General features: G+C 44.6%; 2 pseudogenes; both read left to right on the forward strand.

The window, feature by feature from the left end:
• The first annotated feature begins 5,941 nt into the window (after positions 1 to 5,941).
• On the forward strand, positions 5,942 to 6,060 carry LOC134951497 (5S ribosomal RNA; annotated as a pseudogene).
• A 17,224-nt stretch (positions 6,061 to 23,284) lies between these two features.
• On the forward strand, positions 23,285 to 23,403 carry LOC134949964 (5S ribosomal RNA; annotated as a pseudogene).
• Positions 23,404 to 24,417: the final 1,014 nt, after the last annotated feature.

A 24,417-nucleotide genomic window follows, 5' to 3' on the forward strand; every position in this document is an offset into this window, starting at 1 on the left:
ATGGTCCCTATAATCTCATTGTTCATTGGACACAGGGATGTGTCTCTGCATTATAACAAAAGGTCATAGGTGGATTTGAACAGGTGGGCTGTGTCTTTCTCCAACTGCTCAGGTGGGAGGTATCCTCAGGATTCCCGCCGCATGTGTAATAAACAGCAAATACAATTAATGTCCATAAACTACTTTTGTACATAACTATACGCAGGAGCGAGCAATCTTTTCCTAACTAACATCAGAATGTTACCCTTAAAATACCCTAACAGCTGGATACTAGACACCACCTTTCAACTTTTATTTGACCCTTCCTATCATGCAAAGAGGAATCTCTCTGTCCAGGAACCATTTAAACTAAACATACTTGCTGACGTTGTCTAGGGGAATATAAACTATAATATACGCTATTTGGGTTAAATATGTTGCGATCGAGTCGCCCGCTAGATGCTCACAAACTCCGCCGTAAATACACATCTCCATGCGCACAAGACGTTGGAGCGTCCCTTACGCAACCTGCGGGGATGTGTACGCACGGGGAAGTGGGTGCACGAGCAGCGGGCATGTGCATTGGGGTTAGTACAAGGCATGTGAAACATGATATTTTTCGACTTTGACAGGGAATATCCAGAAAACCTGCACCGCCAGGTTCCCAGTGAGGGATTTCGGATTCTGCCTTCTCATACCCTTTGGTTTGTCGGTGGACCTCACTGCCTGGGGATCAGGCAGGTGGGAGAGAGACGAAAGAGATTTCAGTTAAACATCTGGGCGATATCCTGCCTAAACCCCTGGAATCGGTTAGGTTGCCCAGGGGGGCAGACTGGAGGTTCTAGTACTCCCGCCTCACAGATTATTACTTGCTTCTCGTACAGAAAGTACACTACTGCTGGAAGCTATTCAAACATTTGCCAAACAAATGTCATTGTTCCAGTTCCACCTCACCTACAACACAAGGGTTATTACTTAAACCTGTTTGTGGTACCGAAACCGGACTGTTCAGTAAGGCCAATATTAGACCTAAAAACATTGAACCCTACTTGAGGGAATTCAAATTCAAGATGGAGTCTCTGAGAGTGGTGATCTCAGGTATGGAGGAGGGGGAATTCCTAGTATCCCTGGATATCAAGGATGCGTACCTTCTCATTCCGATCTGGCCGCCTCACCAGGCTTATCTAAGATTTGAGCTGCTGGACTGTCACTATCAGTTCCAGACACTGCCATTTGGCCTCTCCACAGCACTGAGGGTATTCCCCTAGGTCATGGCAGGGATGGTGCTACTCCTCTGCAGACAGGGAGTGAACATAATTCCATATCTGGATGATCTGCTGCTAAAAGTATCTTCCAGGGAGAGGCTGTTACAGAGTATTGCTCTCTCAATTTGCCAACTCCAGGATCTTGGGTGGATCCTGAACCTTCCAAAGTCACATTTGGAGCCGACAGAAATCGTCGGTGATCCAATCAATGGTCCGGGATGTCCTGAAGCCAGCCCGGGTATCGGTTTGTCAGTGCATTCGCCTTCTGTAGAAGATGGTAGCCTCCTACAAGGCTTTACAGTATGGAAGATTCCACACACGGTTCTTCTAACTGGCTCTCCTGGACAAATGGTCGGGATCACATCTTTAAATGCACCAGCGGATACGCCTGTCGCCGAAATCCAGAAATTCCCTCCTCTGGTGGCTGCAAACTTCTCACCTACTTGAGGGCCGCATTTTCAGGATTCAGAATTGGATTCTTCTAACCACGGATGCAAGTCTCAGAGGTTGGGGAGCAATCACCCAAGGGGAGGACTTCCAAGGAAAGTGGTCAAGTCAGGAAGCTCTCCTTCCGGTAAACATTCTGGATCTAAAGGCCATATACAATGGTCTTCTACAAGCGGCACATCTTCTGAAAGATCAAGCCATTCAAGTTCAGTCGGGCAATGTCAGGGCGGTGCCCTACATAAACAGGCAAGGCGGAATGAAGAGCAGAGCTGCAATGTCAGAGTTAACGAGAATCCTCCTCTGGGCAGAAAGACACACGCTGGCGCTGTCAGCAATCTTCATTCCGGGAGTGGACAACTGGGAAGCAGACTTCCTCAGCAGACGCAATCTCCATCCAGGAGATTGGGGTCGCTATCCGGAGGTATTCGCAGAGGTAACAAGCCGATGGGGTGTACCTCACATAGACATGATGGCCTCTCGCCTTAACAAGAGGCTTCGGAGGTACTGTTCCAGGTCAAGAGACCCACAGGCAGTGGCGGTGGACGTCCTGGTAACTCCGTGGGTGTCCCAGTCAGTGTATATGTTCCCTCCACTTCCACACATCCCAAGGATTCTCAACCTAATAAAAGATTAAGAGTTCAGGCGATCCTCTTTGCTCCGGACTGGCCAAGAAGGTCTTGGTACGCAGATCTTCTGGAATTACTCTTGGAGGATCCGAGGCCTCTTCCTCTTCGCAAGGACCTTCTTCAACAGGGGCCGTTCACTTATCAAGACTTACCGCGGCTACGTTTGACGGCATGGAGGTTGAACGCCAGATCTTAGGTCAGAAAGGCATTCCGAAAAAGGTCATTCCTACAGGCTAGTAAGGGAGTAACATCAAAACATTACCCTCGGATTTGGTAAAAAGTGTGTGTCTTGGTGTAAATCCAAGAAGTTTCCTCTTTCTGCAAGCAGTTGTGGATGTAGACCTTGGGCTCCATAAAAGTCCAAATTTTGGCCTTGTCCATTTTCTTCCAGAAACAATTGGCTGCCCTCCCTGAGGTTCAGACATTCTTGAAAGGACTTCTGCCCATCCAACCACCCTTTGTGCCTCCTACGGCACCTTGGGATCTTAATGTGGTGTTGCAGTCCCTGAAATCGGATTGGTTCGAACCTTTGCAGGAGGTGGACGTAAAGTTTCTTACTTGGAAGGCTGTCACAGGGGGCATTGTCGCACAAGAGCCCTTACTTGATTTTCCATGAGGATAGATCTGAGCTCAGAACGTGTCAGAGATTTCTTCCAAAGGCTGTGTCGGCTTTTCATATCAACCAACCTATTGTGGTGCAAGTAGCTACTGACACCTCGATTACTCAAAGTCCTTGGATGTTGTGAGGGCTTTGAAAATATATGTGAAGAGAACTTCTCGTCACAGAAAGTCGGACGCTCTGTTTGTCCTTTATGATCCCAACAAGGTTGGATGTCCTGGTTCTAAGCAGACAGTTTCTCGCTGATTCATGTTTTCTATCCAGCATGCTTATTATACGGCAGGCTTGCCATGTCCAAAATCTGTTAAGGCCCACTCTACTCATAAAGTGGGTTCTTCCTGGGCAGCTGCTCGGGGTATCTTGGCTTTTCAGCTTTGCCGAGCAGCTACTTGGTCAGGGTCGAACACATTTGCTAAGTTCTACAAGTTCGATACTTTGGCCTCTGAGGACTTAAAGTTTGGTTAATCTGTTCTGCAGGTGCCTTAACACTATCCCTCCCATACTGTGAGCTTTGGTACATCCCCATGGTACTAAATGGAACCCCAGCATCCTCTAGGATATAAGAGAAAATAGGATTTTAATTACCTACCAGTGAATCCTTTTCTCGTAGTCCATAGTGGATGCTGGGCGCCCGCCCAGTGCTTTGTTTTCCTGCATTGTTGCTTGGTTAAGTATTGGTTTAGCTATTGCTGTTCCTATTTCATGCTAGTTAGCAGGGTTTCTTCTAGTTCCTGCTGGTTAGTTGCATGCTGGTTAACATGGTTTCTTCATGTTTCATGCTGGTTAACATGGTTTCTTCATGTTGCATGCTGGTTGACATGGTTTCTTCATGTTTCAGGCAGGTTAGCATGATTTCTTCATGTTGCATGCTGGTTGGCATGGTTTCTCCATGTTGCATGCTGGTCAGCATGGTTTTTCAATTCGGTGTGAGCTGGTGTGATTCTCACCACTATCTGTGTATTTCTTCTCTCAAAGTATGTCCGTCTCCTTGGGCACAGTTTCTAGACTGAGTCTGGTAGGAGGGGACTAGAGGGAGGAGCCAGCCCACACTATAAAACTCTTCAAGTGCCCATGGCTCCCAAGGGACCCATCTATACCCATCGCACTAAATGGAACCCCAGCATCCTCTACGGACTACGAGAAAAGGATTTACCGATAGGTAATTAAAATCCTATTTTTTTTTCTGCAGCCCTGCCAACTGTCAACTTGCTATGTGATTGAGTCTGGTGTATTGTAGTGTGAATACAGTTCGCTCATCCCTATCGCCCTTGTGTATTTTAGCTAGGTTATTCAGACGCTCCTTCAGCTTTGCCCTGTCGCCTGCAAAACCTGTGCCGTCGCTCGCTCCATAGCTGAGAGCTCCACGGGGCAAGGGATAACGGGCGGCAGCCATTTTGTCAACTTGCTATGCGATCGAGTCCGGTGTATCGTTATGTGCTTAGAGCTCGCCTATTCCAATCACCCCTGTGTATTTTAGCTAGGGTATTCAGAAGCTCCGTCAGCCTGCAAAACCTATGCTGCCGCTCGCTCCATAGCTGAGCCCCGCCATGAGGCGGGGGGTCAAGGGCGGTGGCCATTTTGTCAACTTGCAATGCGATCAAGTCCAGTGTATCGTAATGTGCATAGAGCTCGTTTATCCCTATTGCCCCTGTGTATTTTAGCTAGGGTATTGTGACGCTCCTTCAGCATTGCCCTGTAACTTGCAAAACCTATGCAGTCACTGGATAGCTGAGGGCTTCCATAAGACAAGGGGTCACGGGTGGTAGCCAATTCAATCGAGTCTGCCATGCTACAGAATTGTATGTGTACCGTACGGTGCATAGAACCTTTTCCTCGTAGCCGCTGTGTATTTTACAGTAGATACACTCCTGCAGCTTTGCCCTGCTTTATGTAAAATTTGTGTGCACACTTCTTTTGAATGTGAAAGTATAGTACAGTATAATAGATACAAAAATAAAAAAATTAAGAAAGTGTCAGGAAAAAACTAACATGCATTTGTACTTTGGGAATCGAACCCTGGACTCTAAGCATGGGAAGCAGCACACTTCACCACTCGGACATGTCGCCGAATGACAGATGCATAAGCCTGTTGGTTTTGATTATGCAGTAATGGCTACAGGATTTGGACGCTCACATATCCAAAACATCAATAGACTATATGGTACCTGTAACACGTTCATTTGCGTCTGTGTACACTACTGGTTTTATTTGTTGATTTGTCTGCGGGACTTGGACGCTCACAGATTCCTAACGTCAATGGACTATACTGTGGCTTTATCACATTAGTTTGCGTCTGTATATACTGTACTACTGTATTAACGTCTGTACACTGTAATATACTGTATGACATACTGTAGCATATTGTAGCGTAATGAGATGCACCTCTCACTGCGCAATGGTGATTTTAAAAAGCGACATCTGGTGGATGATCGCAGGTGTTACACTTAAAGGTAATGCCAAACGCTCTGTGTGCCTCCCTATGACTAGGCGAGCCTCCCTACAACTAGGAACACCTCCTTGTGCCCAGGCATGCCTGATCTCATCTAACGCCTCAGCCTGCCAAGATAACGGAGGCTCCATCTGTATGGATTGCTGACAGTGGATGCCTCAGTCCTTGCACATTCAAACGCATGGATGTACACCGGGGAAGGACTATGTAGTGCCATTAGCATAAAATGAAGATGCGTCCAACTCAAAATCAAACCCTAATGTTCTGTAGAAGCACGAATTGAGATTGAGTAATGCAGGGCCACTAAATATGGATGAATGTGCTGACCTCCACACATCCAGCAGAATAATTGTTAAGCCTATTTTTTTTAAAAAAAGCAGGTTTCTGTACCATGTAGAAAGAGACATTTACCTACAGAAAGAAACTTTGACCTAGTGCTCCCATTGGATACAGCTAGGATCTAAAGTATTACCAATATTTGAAGAATACAATTATACATAAAACATATACTGTAGCAAAAATCCATAGAGTTCTCTTAATAAATATATGTCATTATACCTACAACCATACCACACTGTACACTCCCACTCTCGTCTGATATTGGAAGCTAAGTAGTGTTGGGACCAGTTAGGACTTGGATGGGAGACCCCCAGGGAATACCAGGTGTTGTAGACCTTTGATAAAGCAGGGTGCAGCCACTCCAGACACTTACCACTTACACAAATAGTGTTCCACATGGGCTTTGCCACTTCCTTTAAGCAGCTGGACTCGTACATTATATTTCTCTCTGTGAGACACTATTATGGGGCAATTGGCAGTATCAAAATGACTACACATTACAGATTTAGGGTCTAATACAGCATGGATCACAAAAGAAAAATCTTTCTCTAATGGGCAAAAACATGTGCACTGTAGGTGGGGCAGATATAACATGTGCAGAGAGAGAGTTAGATTTGGGTGGGGTGTGTTCAGGGCCAGCCACACAATAGTACCCCCAAGGGTACAAGGAGTTAGTGTGGGGAGGAGGGAGGGGAATGCACATGCACCTAGGTCAATGATGGGAAACCTTTGGCACTCCAACTGTTGTTGAACTATAGATCCCAGCATGCCCTGCTACAGCTTTAGCATGGCCAAATAGCACAACTGTAGCTGGACATGCTGGGATGTGTAATTGAACAACAGCTGGAGTGCCAAAGGTTCCCCATCACTGGCCTAGGTGCATGTGCATTCCCCCCCCACACACACACACACACACACCACGCCCTAGCACCTACACCCTGATTTTGAGTGGGCCACTGTGAAAAATACAGGATATATAGGGGGCCGAACATTTGAGTTTTAATAAAACACAAGTAAAATTTCTAATGTACACATGTGCCATCTGAGCCACATCTGCTTCTTTCTATGCCATCAGACCCCTCCTCCGCAGTCCACCAGTATTTGTCACACATTTGCCCCTGTTCACCAGCTACTGACAGTAGTGCCACTTATTCACATTACGCCATACAGTATCAGTCAAAATTCACATTACCCCACACAGTATGAGCTGAAAATCCCATTACTCCACACAGTATGAGCTGAAATTCACATTACTCCACACAATATGAGCTGAAATTCACATTACTTCAAACAGTATGAGCCAAAATTCACATTACTGCAAACAGTATGAGCTGAAATTGACATTACCCCATACAGTATGAGCCGAAATTCACATTATAGCACACAGTATGAGATATGAGACAACTATCACATTACGCCACACAGTATGAGCAGAAATTCACATTACCCCACACAGTATGAGCCGAAATTCACATTACTTCAAACAGTATGAGCTGAAATTCACATTATAGCACACAGTATGAGCTGAAATTCACATTATAGCACACAGTATGAGATATGAGACAACTATCACATTATGCCACACAATATAAGCCGAAATTCACATTACCCCACACAGTATGAGCCGAAATTCACATTACTTCAAACAGTATGAGCTGAAATTCACATTATAGCACACAGTATGAGCTGAAATTCACATTATAGCACACAGTATGAGATATGAGACAACTATCACATTATGCCACACAGTATGAGCTGAAATTCACATTACCCCACACAGTATGAGCCGAAATTCACATTACTTCAAACAGTATGAGCCGAAATTCACATTATAGCATACAGTATGAGCTGAAATTCACATTATAGCACACAGCATGAGATATGAGACAACTATCACATTACGCCACACAGTATGAGACGAAAATCACATTACTCCACACAGTATGAGCCGAAATTCACATTACTTCAAACAGTATGAATCGAAATTCACATTATAGCACACAGTATGAGCTGAAATTCACATTATAGCACACAGTATGAGATATGAGACAACTATCACATTACGCCACACAGTATGAGCCGAAATTCACATTAGTCCACACAGTACGAGCTGAAATTCACATTATTACACACAGTATGAGCTGAAATTCACATTAGTCCATACAGTATGAGCTGAAATTCACATTATTACACACAGTATGAGCTGAAATTCACATTAGTCCATACAGTATGAGCTGAAAATCACATTATTTTACACAGTATGAGCTGAAAATCACATTACGCCACACAGTATTAACCACATTCACATTACGCCACACAGTATGAGGTGAAAATCATGTTACGTCACATGGTATGAGACAAAATTCACATTATTCCACACTGTATAACGGTCTGGGACTGACACAATAGGCAGCCCTCCACCCCTGGCCGCCACTGTCCGGCCTCAGTCCCAGGGGCAAACGCAGGATTTTTAGATATATATTTAGAGACAGAAAGGCATGGAGGGAGGGCACAAGGAGAGAGAGGTATGAACAGCGAGAGGGGCATTAGGACAGAGGGGGGCATGGGGAGAGAGAGGGGCATGGAGAGAGTGAGAGACATGGAGAGTGGGGGGCATGAAGGGTGAGGAGGCATGAAGGGTGAGGGGTATGAAGGGTGAGAGGGCATGAGGAGATAGAGGGGCATGGAGAGGGGGCATGAAGGGTGAGGGGGCATGGAAAGAGAGGCATGGGGGGAGATAGAGAGAGGGGCATGGGAGGGAGGAAGTGGGAGAGCAGTTTACCTGGAAGTTGAGAGGAGGCTCCGTGGACCTTCCAGTCTGGCACTTTGGTGGTAAGTAGTCTCCGGTGGGGTCACTGCCGCAGCCGGGCAAGAGACGCGGGAAGAGGGAGGTAAATCAGAGATGCCTGAAACTCTGTATCGGTAAATCCGCGCTGCCAGTAGCGGATTTACCGGTATGCTTGCTGACCTCGTGGGACGCGCAGCTGGAGGAGCACTCAGCTCAGGCAGTCTGGGCAGCGGGCTCCTCTCTTACACCGTACTGCATCAACTGCCACCGCGTCTCTGCTTATCCCCCCTGATGCAATATGGTGTAAGACTGCCTGAGCTGAGAGCTCCTCCAGCTGCGCATCCTGCTACTTGCAGCGCGGGATAGAATAGGAGTCAGGACTGAGCAGCAGGCGTAGCATGTGGGGGTGCCAGCCCGGACATTAGGGGGTGCCTGGGCCCTGTGTGCACGCCTATGCTTACAATTATGCCCGGTTACATGGGGACCCGACCGGCCTATCACTCGCCATCACACAGTCCCCCTCACCAGCTGGCGCTCCTCACGCTGGTCTCTGGCAGGAGCCGCACTGCCAAAGCTGGTGGTATGTATGCAGCTTGAGCTTCCGCTTCTGGGTAGACATGATCCACTCCAGGCTGCCGGCGGCGGCACCGCCCTCCTCACTGTGGCGCCTGCCTGTGGCGGAACCAACGTAACGGGCGGGCCGGCCCTGGATGTGTTCAAACTGAAATATAAATTGCTGTGTAAAAATAAAGCAGCCAGTATTTACCCTGCACATAACCCACCCAAATCTAAAGGCCCATACACATTAGACGATGTCGCTCTGTGAGCGACATCGTCTAACGTTTCCCCCTCCCGGGCCGGCCGGTCTGCGGCCGCCTGTACGCACTGAGCGATATGACCGCTCATATCGCTCAGTGACGTCACGCCCCCGCCAGCCCTGCATGAAGGTCGTGGACGACAGTCCACATCCTTCATGCATGCCCTACCGACAGCGACGATCGTTGCCCACCCGCGGGGCCGCGCATCGGTCGTCGCTGGCGGCATACACACTTAACGATAAAATGAGCGACGTCGCTCAAGGAGGGGGAAAATGAGCGACGTCGCTCATTATATCGTTAAGTGTGTATGGACCTTAACTCTCTCTGCAAATGTTATATTTGCCCCACCTGCAGTGCAACATGGTTTTGCCCATTAGAGAAAGATTTTGCTTTTGTGATCCATGCTGAATTAGGTCCTTAAACTGAAATATGACCACATGAAAAATGATAATATTTTAGACACTTTCATCTTGCTAAGGAGCATTCAATAAATAATTGCAAATTGTAACTGTAATTTGCTTAAGACATAGACCATATTGTAACCAGCAGGGCCGGAATGATAATGGTGTGGATAGAGCTGCAGCTCCAAGCCCCCCATCAAAATAGGCCCAGAGGATTGGTATGCTGTAATATATTTCCCGGACTCCACTTCATCAGCACTGCAATTGGCTGTCCGAACCCCCGACCACCAATCCCCTGTCGGGCTATCACCACAATCACTCCTGAGTCCCTGGACATCAGTCCTTGCAGGCCCGGGTGTCAAATACATATGCCAGCGCAGAGGTAGGATTCACAAACCCTCCCTGCGCCTCATATGTTTTAGCGTGTCCCCTCCGGTGGGGAGCTGCAGCCGCGAATGGCGGCTCTACTTTCTCAGCTCTTCTGCACTTCCTCACAGGAGAGCCAGAGGCCGCAGGCTCACTTACTGACTTAAGCGAACACAATATTATGAACACAGAGGGTGGGAGGCAGTAACATGCCTGATGTCTTTCTACTGGTGAGGAGAGGAGGAGCCTGCTGCTGGGAGAGACTGATGCTCTCAGCATTTCCCTGGCCAACCGATGATGTGATAACCAAAGAGGAGGAGGAGCTGCCTGACCATGAGCTGTAATGAGTGTTTTTGTAACTCACTGTGAACCCCAGAGAGAACTGTTAATGTCAGTCGGGGTGGGGGGATATAAATATATAGTCCTGTCAATGATGTGGCAATGTGGAGATCAATTAATGTCATTGGTGGCCCCTTCAAAATATTGCATTGTGAACCACAAAGTCCTTGTAACACCACTGCGTGTATATGTATATATATATATATATATATATATACACACACACACACACACACACACACACACACACACACACACACACACACACACATCCACACATCAGTAGCTTGCTGTCTTACCCCATTCCAGGTTCCATGCTGTGTGGCTGGGGTTCAGTATGAATGACCGCCGGATGGAATGCCAGCAGTCAAAATACTGTCGCCAGCATCCCGAAGGATGAATTCCCGACAGGGGTGAGTTTACTAAGATAACTCCTGTACCCTACCCCCTAACCCTCCCTTCCCTAACCCTAACCTAGCCCCGGTAGTGCCTAAACCTACCTATCCCCCTGGCCCGTACCCTGACCCTAACCCACCCCCTTAGTGCCTAAACCTTACTCCCCCCCCGGTGTTGCTTAACCCTAACCCCCTCTGTCCACAGCCTAACCCTAACCTCCCACCCCCAACAGCATAACCCGAACTCCCCTGTGTTGGCTAAACCCAACCCCCTACTCCGGCACTAACCCGAGCAATTGCACTGATACTTAAACAGTCGGGATCACGGCTGTCGGAGTTCCTGCGTCGTTCTCCTGATGTTGGGATTCTGACGGGTGCCGGGATCCCGGCATCTGTATTCCGTCAGTCAGGATCTTAACGGAATCCTGTGTGGCTGTGATGTCCTCTGTATTTTACGGTGGTTATTGGTGCTGTCTGGAATATATGGCTTTGTATTGCTTGACAGTCACTTGGTATACTGAATGGTGGTCATTGATGTTTTCTGTATTATATGGTGGTCACTATAATGCTTCCTACATTATATGGAAGTTACTGATACTCTCTGTATAATATGCCGGTCACTGCGATGCCCTAGTATATGGTGGTCACTTTAATGCTCTCTATGTTATATGGTGTCATATAGGTAGAGGTTGACTACTATCTACTGGGGAAGGAGGGGAGTGGGCTCCGAGCTGAGTCTTTGTCCCAGGTGACAGAAAGCCTAGCTTCAACCCTGCCCCTCTCTATCTAGTGTTCTGTTTCCGCCTTCACCTGCACGCTATCTTGCTGAACATCTTGTCCAGCCCCCATACTTTGTGTTTCTGTCAGCCCTGGTCCTTGTCCTCCATATCACGACAATAAGAAATGATATACCGCTAGTATGTATCAAGTTTCACCTGCAGGGACAGGGGTTCTTATATGAGCCCATCCCTGCAATGTGTAAAAGTAAAGTGATTGCATTAGCAATCCCTTTACTTTCAGGATCTCAGTCTGAATGCATTACTGCACATGTGCGGTCTGCTGATCGTGCATGTATGAGAGGAGAGTGTTGGGGAGGGATCCTACAGATCTCTCTTTCCGGCACTTTTTACAGACTAAAATGGCTAACACCATCTTTATATGACATTATCTTCTGGAGCTTGGTAAATTTGGCAATAAAGCAGCCCCCAGAGTAGCTTTCCGTTTTGCGATAGGAAATGGGAGACTGCAGCAGGTATCTCTAATATCTGTCTTTATACATTCAACGGATACTTAAAATTTGTGGGTACCCTCTCCCTCTCTTTTCTTTTTTTATATATCAAAGAGGAGATGGTATAATAGTGTCTAAGAATGTACACAACATTTCAGTTAAGCCAATGTTGTTGTTTTTTTAAATATTTTATTCAATGATCAATAAAATAACAGGTCATGCATGTTTCATATGAGTGAAGATGATACGGAGATTGAGGTAGTTGAAGGTAGGCGGTAGCTATGTCCTCCATGGTGCTAGCCACACCCCCTGGCAAGGCCACACACTCTGTGTAGGCCGCACAACTACATTACTAGTCACACACCACGGTATTGGACACACCTCCTGAGGCAGCACACAATAGGCCCTTTATAAATTTCAGCTCCAGGCCCATGTGGGCCTTAATCTGGCACTGGTAACCAGTAATAGGTAAAGATATATACATTTGATTTTACTCTTGAATTTGGACTGGTGGGGGTTATCTTTTATATTTTAATGATTTAGAATAAAGTTATATTTAAAAAATATAACTGTAAGAGTGACCCACCAAATAGTTTCTTTTTTTCCTTATTAGTTTCTAGTATTACTATATTGACTCTGGGTGCATCAACAACCACGTATGAGTGTGATCCCTTAATTGGGAAACCTTCACTGACCTATTGTTGGTATTTTCATGCAGAATAGTATATTATACTGATTATATTCAGTGCAGAACTGAACAACCTTTTTCTTCTTCATATATACAGTATATATATATATATATATATATATTATATATATATATACTGTATATAAAAAAAACATTTTTCTTTTCCATATTTTAGTCACAGTTAATAATAAATAAAACAGATAGGTGATAACTGGCTCTAAATAAAAAAAATTGTCACAAGAACAGGTCTCTTCCAGGCTGATAAAGAAAAGTCATCTGTCCTGAAAACACTACACAACTCCACACACAAATGCTCATCTTAAAATGCACTGCTCCAGCAAAGGGCAATATGAAAGTACAAGACCCATTAACAGTGTAGGAAGAGACAGACTATAATAAATCACTGCGATACGGGAAATTATCTGACCGGACTCCTGCCTATGCCGCACACTATGCCTAGGTGATTATTATGCTAGGCATACTATGAGCAGTATCTATGCAGAATTCACTCGGATGGTACCCATTGTTTAACACTTTGTTGATTATCTGCATAACAATAACTAATAGCACTATTTTCAATAGTTGTTCAATGTGTATTACAATACAGTGTTTTGGGAAGAACAACATGTGTGAGATGCAGATTGGGACATTCGGTCCCCCAGTTGCACTATCACCTATTTAGGAGTATAATACCTATACTGTCTGATTTGAGACATAATTTGTTCTTTTTGATAACACCTGTGATTACGTGGGGACCTTATGTGATTTTAATGATTTAAAAGTGGTATTCAATTTAATTCTGTGTGATCGTTTTCGCCTAGACTTTTGGGTTCCTGAAGGGTTGGTTATGTCTGTGTAACCCAGATAAATAAAACAATATTAAAATATAGAGACAAGTGTAACGTCTAAATACAAATATGTATATAACTTTAATTATAGTGTGCTATATGATATTGTTATAATGTACATGCATGCATATATATATATTGAAAAAGAAAGTATGGATATGCAACGCAGGGAACAGGAGAACTTTCTAGAGCGGGGGTGTCTCGAGGAATGGGACTTTTCCCTGCTGGGAAGGGAGCGTGAGCCAGCAGAAACGGACTACATACGGGACCCGAAGTAACGGCTGAAAAAGACAGTTGGTGCGAGCGGGAGTGCTGAGGGAGAGCACAGCAGCAGCAGCAGCAGATCAGGCGGATAGAGAAAGAGGGATACGTGGAGACACCACCGGCGGTGGTGGTATTGAAGGAGTAGAGAACGGCAGCGGCAGCAGCGGTACAGTGAGGTCAGGTATCTGACAGGTACCCGTAGCAACGCACCTGCAGAGGAGGTCGGTGAGGTGATTGTGCTCAGTGCCCGTGTCCCTGAACTACACGTCAGATAAGTCAGGACTAGTGTGGAGGAAGAGAGTCGGGGGAGTACTTACATATACACATTGACTGACACTAAAGAGAGAGGCGGAGAAGAGGGGAGGATCAAAGGATAAAGTACATCAATAGGGGACCAGATTATAGTTAATACCTGGTAGCCCAATTCATAGCCCTCTATGCACGGGGACAGGCTGCTAATGGTGATAGCAGTGGAGAAGTAGTTTTGCCTCGTATTTGGATATGGCACTCTGAACATTTACATATTGAATGTGATACCATTAACACAGGGAGACTGAGCGGTATACACAAATGCATTACTGGAAGTCATATCAGGAGGAAGAGGACTAAGTCATTTATGAGCTGCAGCCTAAATATACAGATGTTAATAAGTTATTGACTACTCAGAGTAGAAAGAGAGCACTACTCCCTCTCGACTGTTCACAGGTCGATAGGAAAGGGAGTATGATGGACATTAATGCTCAGTGTCAGTGAAACCAACCCCCAGGGTACAAGGATCTCCTTCCCCCCTGCCAGAAATTGTATGGATGGACGAGGGGTGTGCCACTTTAGCAAAACCACTCTCCGAGCCGCGAGAGGTAGAAACACAATGCACCTATATTGATACCCCCTTCTAGCGAATAGACACCACTATACCCCTGACCCACCAAGTAGTCATTTGACTAAGACAATTTGAACTATATGACCTTGGAAGCCCAGTGGTGAAGTACTCCCTGAAAGAGTGTCCTTCATTGGCCTTAGCGACAAAGTAATCACTTACATCATCAGTCTGCTAACTACAAGAGGTGATCGTTTTGCTTACTAGTGTACCGCAGAGGAAATATCACAGCTATACTACTGGAGATAGTTAAGTGGAGCAGAAGACTGATGGATAATACGAATAAACCAAGACTACCAGGTAAACCAGAACACTGTTAGAGTGTGAACTAATTTACCAGGGCCCCAACAGTGCACTAAATATCTCTGAGTACCCGGGTCACTCATATATATATAGTATTACTATTATTTTGTTTTTTTGTATTGCATGCAAATCTGTTTGTATAGGCCCATAGAGAGGGATTAGCGGGGAAAACCCTACTGCATGTTATTGAGTGTTTCATAAGAGTTATTTGTCATATGCTATTCATTTGCAACATAATAAAACCTGTTATACTTACCATCACTGAGTCGAAGTGAAAGAAGGATCCAAAGAACCTAGAGGGAAAAGGAGAGAAAGGTATAAGGTATGCTAGTGTATATAAATAGCACAACATACTGATCACACATACATACACTAGCTAACGGCAGGGCTTACCCAAACAAGCCCGGGTTTACAAATTGGTTTGGGTGGAGGCACAAGATATTCATAGTTATTTTCACTTAACGGTAACCCCCAGATAACTATCAGCTTAGAGAGAAGGGGTTACAAAGTGGAGGCACTGCTGAGATGGGTAGAGCAGCGCTGGTAGAACCCAGATAGTTGATCAAGCATCACTTCTGTAACTATTAAGTACCATGGAAACGTTGACTGGAGATAGCACTTATACATGGTGTCAGAAAAAAGAGACCAGTCATAGGAGATGTATGGGAGTATGGGGGGACTTTGAAGGTTATTCAGAAGAAGAGGTACTGAGCCGGATCAGCACTCTATATGGAGTCACTAGACCAAAGATAGTGGACAAACTGAGGGGAGATGTGGGAGGAATGGTGGCTGTATTGATAGAAATGGAGAAGGAACCAGATACCAGTTTAATCCCACCAATGATGATGGCTGATGAGGAAACAGGAAAGAAATGGAGTATTATATGGCCGGTCAGGAAAGAGGAGGGAGTAATGGATACTCGTGTTTTAGGAGTCCCTGTAGCCTCAGGCCAGGGAAATGGGGACACTAATCTGACCGGAGGACAATTTGAGACAATAGTGGATAGGGTAGTATCCCAGTTAGAGCGATGGCACTACGAAGGAAGCTATCGGAGGCTAAGGATCTTCTCGGGCATTGTGCCTGTACCTACAGGAGAAGAAACTTATGAAGACTGGAAGGAGGCTGCTGTGCAACAGGCTGAGGAGTGGCAGTGTCCTGATCAAATAAAACGTCAACGAGTTGTAGAGAGCTTAAAAGGGCCGGCCATGGGGATAGTCCAGGCGGCTAGACGGAGTAATCCAAATGCTACCCTGGAGACCTATTTAGATGCCTTAGATTATACTTATGGCACCCTGGAAGATGTGGTAGACCTTAATTCCAGGCTATACCACACTTTCCAAGAATCTGGAGAGAAACTAAGCTCGTATGTAATAAGAGTAGATAAATTACTATATAAAATTGTTGATAAAGGAGGAATAAGTAAGGAAGAAGTAGACAAGAGTCGTATGAAACAACTTTTACGAGGAGCATTGACAACAGATTCGGTGGCACAAAAACTGAGATGTTCTGGGGCAAAAGAACCCCCACCAACTTTTAATGAGTTATTGAAAGAAGTAAAGCAGGAGGAGGCACTCATAGAGATGAGGGAACGGACCATCAAAAAGGTTAAGGTAGTGCAATCCACAACTGAGACTAATTTATTGGAAGATAAAATCCTAAAACTGATAGAAGAACAGAATAAAAAAATAGACCAGTTTATAACCACCCAGAGTACCAATGCCTCGTCACAGAATGCTGCTTCCGACGTGGGTATTAGGGATACGGGAAGGAGAAATAACTTTACCACCAGAGGATGTTTTAAGTGTGGGAGGATAGGCCATAGAGCTTTCGAGTGCAACCTCAACCGCAATGTATCCCGGACAATCAACACCAATGCTAATAGAGAAGATACCAGCCAGGGCAACGGGCGAGGAAGACCTGCAGACCACACAGGCCTCCTAGAAGTCGGATGCTGTGCAATGGGGAACACGTGGTGGAACGGGGACCTACCCGAAGGACTAATGGGAAATGCTCCAATTATGGCAGCTAGGATAAATGGGCATCACTGTACGATCCTAATTGATAGTGGTTCCCAAGTCTCTATAATATTTGAGAACTGGTACCGAAACAATATCCCTGATGTCCCAATCCAACCATTGTCAGGATTGGTTATATGGGGCCTTAGTGTGGAAAAATATCCATACTTGGGGTATGTGGAAATAACAATGGAACTTCAACAAATGGAAGGAGAAGAGAGCGAGAGTTCATGTGTGCCCCTGATTGCACTGGTCTGCCCGGAAGTCCCCCCAGGAAGAACCGAACCCCACGTAATTATTGGGACTAACACTAGAATATACCCTATTCTAGTAGAATGGCTAAAACAGGACAGTGAACGTGCTGATCTGCCTTCCTATTCTTACAGTGTAAATCCGGAGGAAAAGCCAATGGAGAGTACTGGTGAATTCGATGTATGCTTTGTTGGAAGTGAACTTACAGCTGAAGAGAGGAATGGCTTGGTCAAGGAACTGGATTGTCGAAGGCAAGCTTTCTCCACTGGAGAGTGGGATCTAGGAATGGCTAAAGGGGTGGAACACCATATAAAGTTAACGGATGACACTCCTTTTCGTGAGCGGTCACGACGAATAGCGCCAGCTGACTTTGAGGACGTGAGAAGACACTTGAAGGGGTTATTAGAAAACCAGGTGATAATTGAATCTAAGAGCCCATATGCTTCCCCCATAGTCATCGCTAGGAAAAAGAACGGGAATATTCGGATGTGTATCGACTATAGAACGCTGAACCAAAGGACAATGACCGATCAATATACGGTACCCCGAATAGATGAGGCTCTAGACTGTTTGCAGGGAAGTGTTCTATTCTCAGTCCTTGACCTAAGGAATGGTTATTATCAGATACCAATGTGCCCAGAGGACCGAGATAAAACCGCTTTTATATGCCCACTGGGATTTTATGAATTTCTCCAAATGCCACAGGGAGTGAAAGGGGCCCCAGCGACTTTTCAGAGGACAATGGAGAAGATTATCGGTGATATGAATTACCGAGAAGTGTTGGTGTATCTGGACGATATAATCGTATTTGGAGCCACATTTGAAGAACACAACCGTCGCCTCATAAAGGTCCTAGAGAGATTGATTGAAGGTGGTCTAAAACTATCATTAGATAAATGCCACTTATGTCAACTGAGCGTTAAATATCTGGGGCATATCGTGAGTAATGACGGAGTAGCCACAGACCCTGAGAAGGTTAGAGCTGTAGAGAACTGGCCACGACCAACCAAACTAAGAGAACTAAGATCGTTTCTGGGATTCTGTGGATATTACCGCAGGTTTGTCTCAAACTATTCTGCACTTGCTAAACCACTAACTGATCTAACGAAGGGATACTTACCTGTAAAAGGGAAAAAAAGACTCAAGACAGGAATAATAGAGAATGTCTATAAGACTAATGAGCCATTTGGAGAGAGGTGGACGAGTGAATGTGAGAAAGCTTTTAGAGGCTTAAAGGAGAAATTGACAAAAGCTCCGGTGCTGGCTTATGCGGACCCTAATTTGCCCTATGTCCTACACATTGATGCCTCCATAGAAGGGCTTGGAGGTGTACTGTATCAGAGACATCAGAATGAACTAAAACCAGTGTCTTTCGCCAGTAGAGGAGTGTCTGATAGTGAGAAGCGATATCCTACACATAAGTTAGAATTTCTAGCCTTGAAGTGGTGCATTGTGGACAAGTTCCATGATTATTTATATGGAGCAAAATTCGAGGTTCACACCGATAACAATCCGCTCACCTACATACACACCACAGCGAAATTAGACGCTACTGGACACCGATGGTTGGCAGCTTTGGCCTTGTATGAGTTCTCTCTAAAGTACCGGCCAGGAGTGAATAACATTGACGCAGATTCTTTATCCAGGATTCCTGGACAGGTAGTGGAAAAGAAGGACAGTGATGAGTGGATTGAAGTACCTGCCGGAGAGATTCGGAGTATGTGTCATATCCTGCGAGTGGATAACACTCTGAAGAATATGCAAGTAAGTGCGCTGGGAGCTTCTCCGGAGGCTATACCCCTATCGTATTGTTGGGTCAGCTTGATGGATCTGGAAGGTTTACCCAAATTGAAAGAATGTCAAATTCGACAGGACCAATTCAGGGATTCAAGTATTAAACATGTAATGCCTGGAAAGTGTAGAGGCACTTCTATTGAGCCTGAGGTGGAAGAGGAAGTTAGACTCCTGAATAGGCAAAGGAAGAATTTGGTTATCATTCGAGGAATATTACATCGATGTATTAAGCAGAATGATGGAAGAGAAAGATACCAACTGGTACTACCCAAGAAACACCGGTTGAAAGTCATGCATTCCCTTCATGATAAACATGGGCACCTGGGGTATGAGAAGACTCTAAAACTAGTGACCGATCGATTCTATTGGCCAGGAATGAACAGGGAGATCGAACGATATTGCAGAAATTGTGGGAACTGTGTAGTGAGGAAAACATTACCGTCCAGAGTAGCCCCATTGGTGACATTCAAGAGTACTGGTCCTATGGATCTTGTATGCATGGATTTTTTGACACTAGAAGTAGAATCGGGAAACAAATGTAATATTCTGGTGGTGACAGATCACTTCACCCGATATGCCCAGGCGTACATAACTCCCAACCAAAAGGCGGTCACTGTAGCGAATACTCTCTGGAACAAGTTCTTTATCCACTATAGGCTCCCAAATAGGCTGCACTCAGACCAGGGCAGAGATTTTGAGAGCAAGTTGATCAAGGAACTATGTAAGAGCTGTGGTATTAAGAAATCACGAACCACGCCCTATCATCCCCAGGGTGACCCACAGCCGGAACGTTTTAATAGGACGTTACTTAATATGCTGGGGACTTTAAGTCCTCTAAGTAAGGTTCATTGGAAAAGGCATATTACTCAGTTAGTACACGCGTACAACTGCACGCAGAGCGAAGCCACTGGGTATTCACCTTATTACCTCATGTTTGGGAGGGAAGCTAAACTCCCGATAGATGTAAGCATGGGTGTGTCTTCAGGAGAAAGTTCCTATTCCTCTCATACAAGTTATGTGAAGAAATTACGGGAAGAATTGAAGAGAGCATACGAGTTAGCCGAGAGTACTGCAAACAAACTAGGAAACAAGAACAAAACCCGATACGATCGGAAAGTGAAGGACCAAGTATTAGCACCGGGAGACAGAGTATTGCTCCGAAGGTTAGGGACACCAAAGAAATTCAAAATTGTCAATAGGTGGAAAGAACAGCCATATGTGGTGGTCGAGAAGCTCCCAAATCTGCCAGTATATAAAATACAACCGGAAGATGGATCAGGAGCCGTTTTAACTTATCATCGACAACACCTGCTCCCTATTGGGCGTGAAGTACGCTTGGACTCATTTACAGAGGAGAATGAGGTTCGGATCACAAAAGGAGAGTCTCTAAAGAGGGATGAACTAAATGGAGTTGGAGATACAGAGGTAGAAGAAGAAAGTGGGGGTTACTACTACAAGGATCCAATCAGGGAGGCAGACGAGAATCCCAAAGACCACGTTGATATTGAGTATGGCGATTTTCCTGGGGAAGGGTTGGAAATAATAGAGGAAGATGTAATTGAGAATGGCCCGGGAATAGGCCTGGTAGAAGAAGATAGGGAGGTACCGGGAAACTGGTGGCATCATACTGCAGGTGACTCTAACAGCACAACTGAGGTGGAGTACAGCAGACCAGAAAGACAAAGACGAGCTCCTTTGATATTTACGTATGATCAGTTAGGAACCCCTTGTACAATTCCCCGAGTTAATCATTAAGGTATGGTGTTCTCTTGGCCGTATTTTGAAGGAAATATAGCTGACAACGGAATATTAGAATACTAGTGTGTGGTGATCTAGCTTGACAAAGTCGCATAGATCACCAGGGGGAGAGTGTAACCCAGATAAATAAAACAATATTAAAATATAGAGACAAGTGTAACTTCTAAATACAAATATGTATATAACTTTAATGATAGTGTGCTATATGATATTGTTATAATGTACATGCATGCATATATATATATTGAAAAAGAAAGTATGGATATGCAACGCAGGGAACAGGAGAACTTTCTAGAGCGGGGGTGTCTCGAGGAATGGGACTTTTCCCTGCTGGGAAGGGAGCGTGAGCCAGCAGAAACGGACTACATACGGGACCCGAAGTAACGGCTGAAAAAGACAGTTGGTGCGAGCGGCAGTGCTGAGGGAGAGCACAGCAGCAGCAGATCAGGCGGATAGAGAAAGAGGGATACGTGGAGACACCACCGGCGGTGGTGGTATTGAAGGAGTAGAGAACGGCAGCGGCAGCAGCGGTACAGTGAGGTCAGGTATCTGACAGGTACCCGTAGCAACGCACCTGCAGAGGAGGTCGGTGAGGTGATTGTGCTCAGTGCCCGTGTCCCTGAACTACACGTCAGATAAGTCAGGACTAGTGTGGAGGAAGAGAGTCGGGGGAGTACTTACATATACACATTGACTGACACTAAAGAGAGAGGCGGAGAAGAGGGGAGGATCAAAGGATAAAGTACATCAATAGGGGACCAGATTATAGTTAATACCTGGTAGCCCAATTCATAGCCCTCTATGCACGGGGACAGGCTGCTAATGGTGATAGCAGTGGAGAAGTAGTTTTGCCTCGTATTTGGATATGGCACTCTGAACATTTACATATTGAATGTGATACCATTAACACAGGGAGACTGAGCGGTATACACAAATGCATTACTGGAAGTCATATCAGGAGGAAGAGGACTAAGTCATTTATGAGCTGCAGCCTAAATATACAGATGTTAATAAGTTATTGACTACTCAGAGTAGAAAGAGAGCACTACTCCCTCTCGACTGTTCACAGGTCGATAGGAAAGGGAGTATGATGGACATTAATGCTCAGTGTCAGTGAAACCAACCCCCAGGGTACAAGGATCTCCTTCCCCCCTGCCAGAAATTGTATGGATGGACGAGGGGTGTGCCACTTTAGCAAAACCACTCTCCGAGCCGCGAGAGGTAGAAACACAATGCACCTATATTGATACCCCCTTCTAGCGAATAGACACCACTATACCCCTGACCCACCAAGTAGTCATTTGACTAAGACAATTTGAACTATATGACCTTGGAAGCCCAGTGGTGAAGTACTCCCTGAAAGAGTGTCCTTCATTGGCCTTAGCGACAAAGTAATCACTTACATCATCAGTCTGCTAACTACAAGAGGTGATCGTTTTGCTTACTAGTGTACCGCAGAGGAAATATCACAGCTATACTACTGGAGATAGTTAAGTTGAGCAGAAGACTGATGGATAATACGAATAAACCAAGACTACCAGGTAAACCAGAACACTGTTAGAGTGTGAACTAATTTACCAGGGCCCCAACAGTGCACTAAATATCTCTGAGTACCCGGGTCACTCATATATATATAGTATTACTATTATTTTGTTTTTTTGTATTGCATGCAAATCTGTTTGTATAGGCCCATAGAGAGGGATTAGCGGGGAAAACCCTACTGCATGTTATTGAGTGTTTCATAAGAGTTATTTGTCATATGCTATTCATTTGCAACATAATAAAACCTGTTATACTTACCATCACTGAGTCGAAGTGAAAGAAGGATCCAAAGAACCTAGAGGGAAAAGGAGAGAAAGGTATAAGGTATGCTAGTGTATATAAATAGCACAACATACTGATCACACATACATACACTAGCTAACGGCAGGGCTTACCCAAACAAGCCCGGGTTTACAAATTGGTTTGGGTGGAGGCACAAGATATTCATAGTTATTTTCACTTAACGGTAACCCCCAGATAACTATCAGCTTAGAGAGAAGGGGTTACATCTGATATACCTATGACTTCATGAGTATCCTGTGAAAACAGTCCGTGAGTTATTGCCATTCTTACTTACAGTAATATCTTGATTATTGGGACGGAATCCACAGAAAACTAAGATCAATAGTTTGGATTCATTGAGACCTTGCTTTATGTAAACAGTGCCTGTAATAGCTATTATACTTCTTGCTTTTCTCTAAGGAACTCTCACCAGCGATCAAATGATACATGCCGAGGGTGATTCTTGATAATTTTGTACCTTTGCCTAACGCTGGCAGCAGATCCCTCTTTTGATTTCTCCTTTCCTTAGCTGGCTATCATTCTCCTTTTTTCCATCTTACCATTAGGCGAACTCTCATTACTGATCCCAGAGTAAGAGGCGGGAATAATATCATACCACACTGTAAATGCCCGACCCTGTCTGATCTTGGAAGCTAAGCAGTGTTGGGCTCTGCCAGTACCAGGATGGGAGACCTTCAGGGAAGACAGAGTTTAGTAGTATTAGTACCAAGGTGCTCTGTGCCTAACGCTGACAGCAGATTCACAACTTGATTTATTCCTTTTTTTATTTCTTGTACTTACTACTTGAATTTGTGCACATTAAGATACATCAATGTTATCCCTTGATATTCCTGCTTATTGTGATATTCCACAGGTACTGTAACCTTGTTATCATAAGGTCTACAACTCTGGTCCAGGATATGGAGTAGTCCGATAAGATTCCATCTCAGACTTTACTTGCAATACGTTGCTGAATTCACGGAGATCTAGATACCACTACTATCATGATTTTCTTATTGGGTCCAGTCTATTTAGATGCTTGAAATTTAAATTATTATTGATATTAGATATCATGGACATTGATGATTAAGATTGTTTTAACCTTTTGTGTATAAACCTTGTGTTTGTCTGTTTGTTTTCTTGGATAAATCCAACCAAATCTTTTTAGTGAATATTTAATAAAAGATGTTTTAATTATTTTCACTATTCAGTTTTTCTTACTTATTTCTGACTTAAGAGTGCACCCAAAGCAGAGTCTTCTTTTCTTTTTGCTCTATACAGTTTAATTACTGACTTTGGATGGACCACCACTTAGACATTACTGAGGGGCTTTCACTTTTATTGTCAAATCTGGTTCTAACATATATACTTAGCTACGTATTGATGTAGCTTGAATCACAGATCAGTGCAGTATTACATACTTTTTAGAGATTTGCCTGCTTGGAAGCATCTTGATCCCTGTATTGAGTGATACAAAAATCTAAGTTTCACTATTATCAATCTCATCAATGTCATGCTTTCATGTGTTTTTAGCACCAAATACAAAGAATTATATGAGTGCTTTATGTTATATCTTTAGAAAGGTGGTTGGTGTTTGTTATGAATATAATATGGTGTTTTTAATAGGACAAGAAGGGGGATATATATATATATATATATATATATATTTAATACAAAGGAAATATATATATATTTATTACAAACTGATATGTTCTGTGTGTATCAGTATTCCTGA

The sequence above is a fragment of the Pseudophryne corroboree genome, chromosome 1, assembly GCF_028390025.1.
Source record: "Pseudophryne corroboree isolate aPseCor3 chromosome 1, aPseCor3.hap2, whole genome shotgun sequence".
NCBI lineage: Eukaryota > Metazoa > Chordata > Amphibia > Anura > Myobatrachidae > Pseudophryne > Pseudophryne corroboree.